General features: G+C 45.4%; 1 protein-coding gene across 1 annotated transcript in view; it reads left to right on the plus strand.

The window, feature by feature from the left end:
- LOC127942868 (SLAM family member 9) overlaps positions 1–7,029 on the plus strand; it is a 129,400-nt gene that overhangs the window by 17,916 nt on the left and 104,455 nt on the right. The window lies entirely within an intron of this gene.

Consider the following 7,029-nt stretch of genomic DNA (forward strand, 5'->3'; position numbering starts at 1 on the left):
GAGAGAATGAGTTCACATGGCACTGTGCTGGGCTTCCCCTTTCAGGAGTTAATGAATAGAGAGTTATTTGATAACCAGGTAAAAGGAGAAGTATAGATAACACCTGTCAGAGCAGCAGCACAAAGAAACAATGGATGAATAGAGACAGGAAGCCCAACATCAAACACAGCTGCCAACAAAATTACCACATAACAGTAAACCACAGGATGAACCACCTTAACAAAGACAGTACTGAAAGAAGTGCATTATCTATAACTCAGTGATTTAATAATATATAAGCATGTGTAGTTATTTCTTTTAACACGCAAATATTTTAGAGACACACATTTTCCAGCCGTTATGAATGAATCGTGTTTTTTAATCATATTTATCACATAAACATGCACCGTTTTTTTCCTAGTTTCAGAAAAGAACATAGTTTTTTCTGCTGGTTTTATCACTTTTCCTCTTGGATGATTTTGTAGAGACAAGCAACACAGAAAGGAAAATGTCTAAAAATATTCTTCCCAACAAATAAAAACAATGATGGTCAGACTCTGGTCCAAGTTTTATGCGTGTTTTACTCCTCTTGTTCCTGTCCATGTTGTGTGAATTGTTTCCAGCCGTGTCATGTCGTGTCATGTTTATTTATTTTTTCACAGGATTTTTCCAGTGGTCCTTGTATTCATAGCGTGCTCCATCTCCAGTTCTTCGTTGTTTACGTCATTCTGTTCCGCTCCAATGTCTCCAGTTCTGTGAGCTCCAGCGCGCTGTTAATAAAACCCTGTCGTGATGACGTGTCTCTGAGGCCGTTTACATATTTATAAAGAATAAGAGTATTTTTGCAGGCAGTCGTCTAAATCAAACAGTGATGATATTCTACAAGACAAAAAAAAAATTATGGCAAGAGTTAACACAGCATGTATAATTTATGGATTCAGTTACACCCAGCAAAGTGTTTCACCAACTTTAAAATAAACCCGGAAATTACCAAACCTATTAAACATGACATGGCATGCAAAAATAACTTTTATAAGGTGTCTGAACACAGTAGTCTGGCCGCAATGTGTGAAAACATCCAGCCTATAATGGTAAAAATCCACCCACTCATTCTTTTATAATCCCAATAAATCATAAACAGTCTCGCCAAACAAGCAGTTCCAGAATGTAATGTTATTCCCAGGGAAAGTCCCGCCCATTTGATTTGCCCAGCGCCACTGCTGGCCAAATGGGTGCCCTTAGCAGGATTGTATTGTTGTGCTCCCCTTCCTCAAAAAAAAAAAAAAAAAAAAAAAAAAAAATTTAAACACCAACTATAGGGGTCAAAATAGACCTTTAAAATTAATCAACAACAAAAAAAGTTAATAAATAAATTTTATTATTAACAAATTTGTAGCTCTCAACATTAACATATGGCTAACTTTATTATGACTTTATTTTATAGTTTCAAGCATTCAGAAATCATGCAAAATAAAATTAAGTAGAGGTCACAATCACTAGATATAAACTGACCAACATTACTTGGTATGGTCATGCCATGGTTTCCCATGTACACTTAGCTAGAGTAATATTACAATAAATGTAGTTTCATAACAAGGTTCGGGAGAAGCACGTCAGATACTTAACCTAATTAGCACAGGTGGAACCACTCAAGATAATCAACCTTAGGGTATAAATACAGCTGAATCAGCCTACCTGTCTCTATTGACGGTTTATCAGCATGCCGGTTCGCTTCGTCTGTCACCTTACCACGGACCCATTTTTCGTACCAACGAAGAGAGCTTCACCGGGGATTTATAAGACCTGCTGCTTTTGCCGGACCCGCGATCTTTCCTACCCAGTCAAACACGACCATTGAGCAGCATTAAGCGTCATCGCGACAGCTGCTCTCCTCGTCAAGCCACAAGTCGTGGCCAATAGACCGTGCAAGCTCCGAGCTCGCTCGCTCGACACAATGATCATGCCGCCCGAGACCGAGCTCTCCTCGAGCTGGAATCCAACCAGCCTGGGCCGCACCCAAGTTCTCACGGCAACAAGGCTCTCACTTCCCGTTGCGACTCAGCCTTTCACACCGGCGTTCCGGCCGAGTTGCAGTTTGACCGCGCGATGTTAACCAACACATTTTCAGGCGAAAACTCTAAAAGCAGGTTCATTGGATTTTACGGCAGTTGGCATCCAAAGTGTTGCATCTAAAAGCAGGTTCGCGGCTAAAGTTTGTTAAATGACGTCATGACGCAGTTCCATCTTCTACTAGTGTTTTGTGGTGGTTTTGGCAAACCAGCGTAAAGATGCATTACCGCCACCTGCTGATCTGGAGTGTGGAGTGCGCATAGATTTGGACTACAGATACAAACGTAGATCCGTCAGATGATAATGCCACATTTAACCACGAACAAAGGCATTATTTCCAGTCTTCATCCACACTGAAATGTCCAAGACATTACATTTGCCTTACCGAGCACGTTTAAACCTCACTGAAATGATACAATAATGTTCCATGATAAGTTAAAAAAAAAAAAAAAAAAAAAAAAAAAAAAAATTATCTCCATGCAATTTTTCTGGCAGGACCAAATTATTTAGGGACTTATTTAGTGATCACTCAAAATTCATGTAAAACGCATCTGCCCTCGTGTTTTCGGTCGGTCGTACGGTCGCCTTTTCAGGACCGTAATATGAAAAACAGGCAAGTAAATATCTTTAGAAACCACTTAGAAGCGAATAGCACATAACTGCTATTAACCCATTTGCTTGCAAGCATCGCCGACGGCCCCAGTTTATTATTGTTTCACTTCCACAGCACGTTAAACTTCACTCTGACTTGATATGGATAAACCGTGCATCAATTGAAAGTCTAAAGACTCTGGCTTCGATATTTGACCAATATTTCGATAAAACATATTTTCAGTGACAGTTATTTAGTAAATTATATCAGGAATACGATTCCTATTCCTGAACGGTAAAACATTGAAGTGTCAGCTCATGGACAAACGTCGATAATGTATCTAGTCAGAAGAATCATGAGCAGAAACATTTTATTTTGGGTATGTAATTTCCGTCTCCATGCAAAATGGGGGGTGACTGGTACGTTACTGCTATAATCATGTCCTCGGGTACAATGTCTTGCAAGACTAAACATGCTTCATCGTTTCCAAAACCCTTTTTTTCCACAGTCCATACAACAACGTGAAAACAGCCTTCCAAACGTATCCGCCCGGGAGACCGCCTAAGAGCCCGGAGGCCAAATGAGAGGAAAAGATGCTTTTCCAACAGTAACATAATAATGTGGACAATGCTTGAGAAATTGTCAAATCAGGCAACCAATTGCTAAGCTGGTAACACAGTAGGCTACCCATTCATTTTTTGCTTGCCCCATCAAATGTTACTAACCCTTTTTACTCTTCCCGCAGCCAATATCTACAGCAGCCGAAAGCAAGTAGCCTTTCCTGTACCTCCTCACTGCCGCAGCTCCCGCAGAAGCCTTTCCCGTATCTCCCCACTGCCGCAGCAGTGTCTGCTCCCGCAGGAGCCTTTCCTGTACCTCCTCACTGCAGTATCTGCTCACGCAGGAGCTTTTTCCGTATCTCTCCACTGCCACAGCAGCGTCTGCTCCCGCAGGAGCCTTTCCCGTACCTCCTCACTGCCACAGATCTCCCCACTGCCGCAGCAGTGTCTGCTCCCGCAGGAGCCTTTTTTGTATCTCCCCGCTGCCGCAACAGTGTCCACTCCTGCATGAGCCTTGTCTGCATCTCCCGCATTTGGTCTTGCAGCGAGAACTGTTCTAGTAGAGCTCTTACGTTTTCTCTTTTGTCCAGTGAGCATTGGGTCTCTCAGCGGACACAGTGTGAGAAATCTCCCGGTCAAGCTTTCATTTCCCTCTTTCCCATTTTCTCTTTCTGTCCAGCGAGCATTTGGTCTCACAGCGGACGCAGTGAGAACTTTCCCGGTAGAGCACTTACCTTTTCTCTTCCGTCCAGTGAGTATTGGGTCTCACAGCGGACGCAGTGTGAGAAAATCTCCCGGTCAAGCTCTCATTATCTCTTTTCCTGTTTTCTCTTTCTGTCCAGCGAGCATTTGGTCTCACAGCAGACTCAGCGAGAACTTTCCCGGTAGAGCACTTACGTTTTCTCTTTCGTCCAGCGAGCATTGGGTCTCACAGCGGACGCAGTGTGAGAAAATCTCCCGGTCAAGCTCTCATTTCCCTCTTTCCTGTTTTCTCTTTCTGTCCAGCGAGCATTTGGTCTCACAGTGGACGCAGTGAGAACTTTCCCGGTAGAGCACTTACGTTTTCTCTTCCGTCCAGTGAGTATTGGGTCTCACAGCGGACGCAGTGTGAGAAAATCTCCCGGTCAAGCTCTCATTTTCCCTCTTTCCTGTTTTCTCTTTCTGTCCAGCGAGCATTTGGTCTCACAGCGGACGCAGCGAGAACTTTCCCGGTAGAGCACTTACGTTTTCTCTTTCGTCCAGTGAGTATTGGGTCTCACAGCGGACGCAGTGTGAGAAAATCTCCCGGTCAAGCTCTCATTTTCCCTCTTTCCTGTTTTCTCTTTCTGTCCAGCGAGCATTTGGTCTCACAGCGGACGCAGTGAGAACTTTCCCGGTAGAGCACTTACGTTTTCTCTTTCGTCCAGCGAGCATTGGGTCTCACAACGGACGCAGTGTGAGAAAATCTCCCGGTCAAGCTCTCATTTTCCCTCTTTCCTGTTTTCTCTTTCTGTCCAGCGAGCATTTGGTCTCACAGCGGACGCAGTGAGAACTTTCCCGGTAGAGCACTTACGTTTTCTCTTTCGTCCAGCGAGCATTGGGTCTCACAACGGACGCAGTGTGAGAAAATCTCCCGGTCAAGCTCTCATTTCCCTCTTTCCTGTTTTCTCTTTCTGTCCAGCGAGCATTTGGTCTCACAGCGGACGCACCGAGAACTTTCCCGGTAGAGCACTTACGTTTTCTCTTTCGTCCAGCGAGCATTGGGTCTCACAGCGGACGCAGTGTGAGAAAATCTCCCGGTCAAGCTCTCATTTTCCCTCTTTCCTGTTTTCTCTTTCTGTCCAGTGAGCATTTGGTCTCACAGCGGACGCAGTGAGAACTTTCCCGGTAGAGCACTTACGTTTTCTCTTTCGTCCAGCGAGCATTTGGTCTCACAACGGACGCAGTGTGAGAAAATCTCCCGGTCAAGCTCTCATTTTCCCTCTTTCCTGTTTTCTCTTTCTGTCCAGCGAGCATTTGGTCTCACAGCGGACGCAGTGAGAACTTTCCCGGTAGAGCACTTACGTTTTCTCTTTCGTCCAGCGAGCATTTGGTCTCACAACGGACGCAGTGTGAGAAAATCTCCCGGTCAAGCTCTCATTTTCCCTCTTTCCTGTTTTCTCTTTCTGTCCAGCGAGCATTTGGTCTCACAGCGGACGCAGCGAGAACTTTCCCGGTAGAGCACTTACGTTTTCTCTTTCGTCCAGCGAGCATTGGGTCTCACAACGGACGCAGTGTGAGAAAATCTCCTGGTCAAGCTCTCATTTTCCTCTTTCCTGTTTTCTCTTTCTGTCCAGCGAGCATTTGGTCTCACAGCGGACGCAGTGAGAACTTTCCCGGTAGAGCACTTACGTTTTCTCTTTCGTCCAGCGAGCATTTGGTCTCACAACGGACGCAGTGTGAGAAAATCTCCCGGTCAAGCTCTCATTTTCCTCTTTCCTGTTTTCTCTTTCTGTCCAGCGAGCATTTGGTCTCACAGCGGACGCAGTGAGAACTTTCCCGGTAGAGCACTTACGTTTTCTCTTTCGTCCAGTGAGCATTGGGTCTCACAACGGACGCAGTGTGAGAAAATCTCCCGGTCAAGCTCTCATTTTCCTCTTTCCTGTTTTCTCTTTCTGTCCAGCGAGCATTTGGTCTCACAGCGGACGCAGTGAGAACTTTCCCGGTAGAGCACTTACGTTTTCTCTTTCGTCCAGCGAGCATTGGGTCTCACAACGGACGCAGTGTGAGAAAATCTCCCGGTCAAGCTCTCATTTTCCTCTTTCCTGTTTTCTCTTTCTGTCCAGCGAGCATTTGGTCTCACAGCGGACGCAGTGAGAACTTTCCCGGTAGAGCACTTACGTTTTCTCTTTCGTCCAGCGAGCATTTGGTCTCACAACGGACGCAGTCTGAGAAAATCTCCCGGTCAAGCTTTCATTTTCTCTCTTTCCTGTTTTCTCTTTCGGTCCAGCGAGCAATGGTCTCACAGCGGAGAAAGGCACAAACTCGCCTGATCAGTCGCTCCAAATTACAATTGCTCCCCGTTGCAGGCCAGCAGGGCCCGTCAGTCCAGGTACAGTGAGCCGCCATCACAGGCCCACTGGACAAACATTCAGACCCTTTCTCGAGATGCCAGCCCCGCCAAACGTGGCACTCATTTGGGGGGGTCTTTAGTTCGGCTGGCTGTCCTCCTGCTCTTTAGCTTTTTGGGGGGTACTCTAGGTTCGGGCCATTCCCGAGCTCGGAGCCCCTTCCCCGGACAGCACGCCAAATACGCATTATAATATTCAGTTAATTATATGTAAGTGTGAACTCGTGAAATGTAGTTTCATAACAAGGTTCGGGAGAAGCACGTCAGATACTTAACCTAATTAGCACAGGTGGAACCACTCAAGATAATCAACCTTAGGGTATAAATACAGCTGAATCAGCCTACCTGTCTCTATTGACGGTTTATCAGCATCCCCCCTCCACCCCTTCTCCTCCACTAGAGTTCACTTTACACTTTCATATACGGGGGGGGGGGTACTCTAGGTTCGGGCCATTCCCGAGCTCGGAGCCCCTTCCCCGGACAGCACGCCAAATACGCATTATAATATTCAGTTAATTATATGTAAGTGTGAACTCGTGAAACAGAGGTTAGGCTCAACCTAATTAGGTTGGTTGAATAACATTCAGTTGACCTAAATGGAAATTCCCTATAAGCCCTTACAATCTAAGTACACTTGAACTAATACCAAGTGTTGGCTCGATCTCTAAAGATACAGTTGATGTGCCCTATTCTCCATCTCAACTGAATTTTTGTCCGTTACTAACCTGATGCAGGAAATG

The sequence above is a fragment of the Carassius gibelio genome, chromosome A22 (genome assembly GCF_023724105.1).
Source record: "Carassius gibelio isolate Cgi1373 ecotype wild population from Czech Republic chromosome A22, carGib1.2-hapl.c, whole genome shotgun sequence".
NCBI classification, from domain to species: domain Eukaryota; kingdom Metazoa; phylum Chordata; class Actinopteri; order Cypriniformes; family Cyprinidae; genus Carassius; species Carassius gibelio.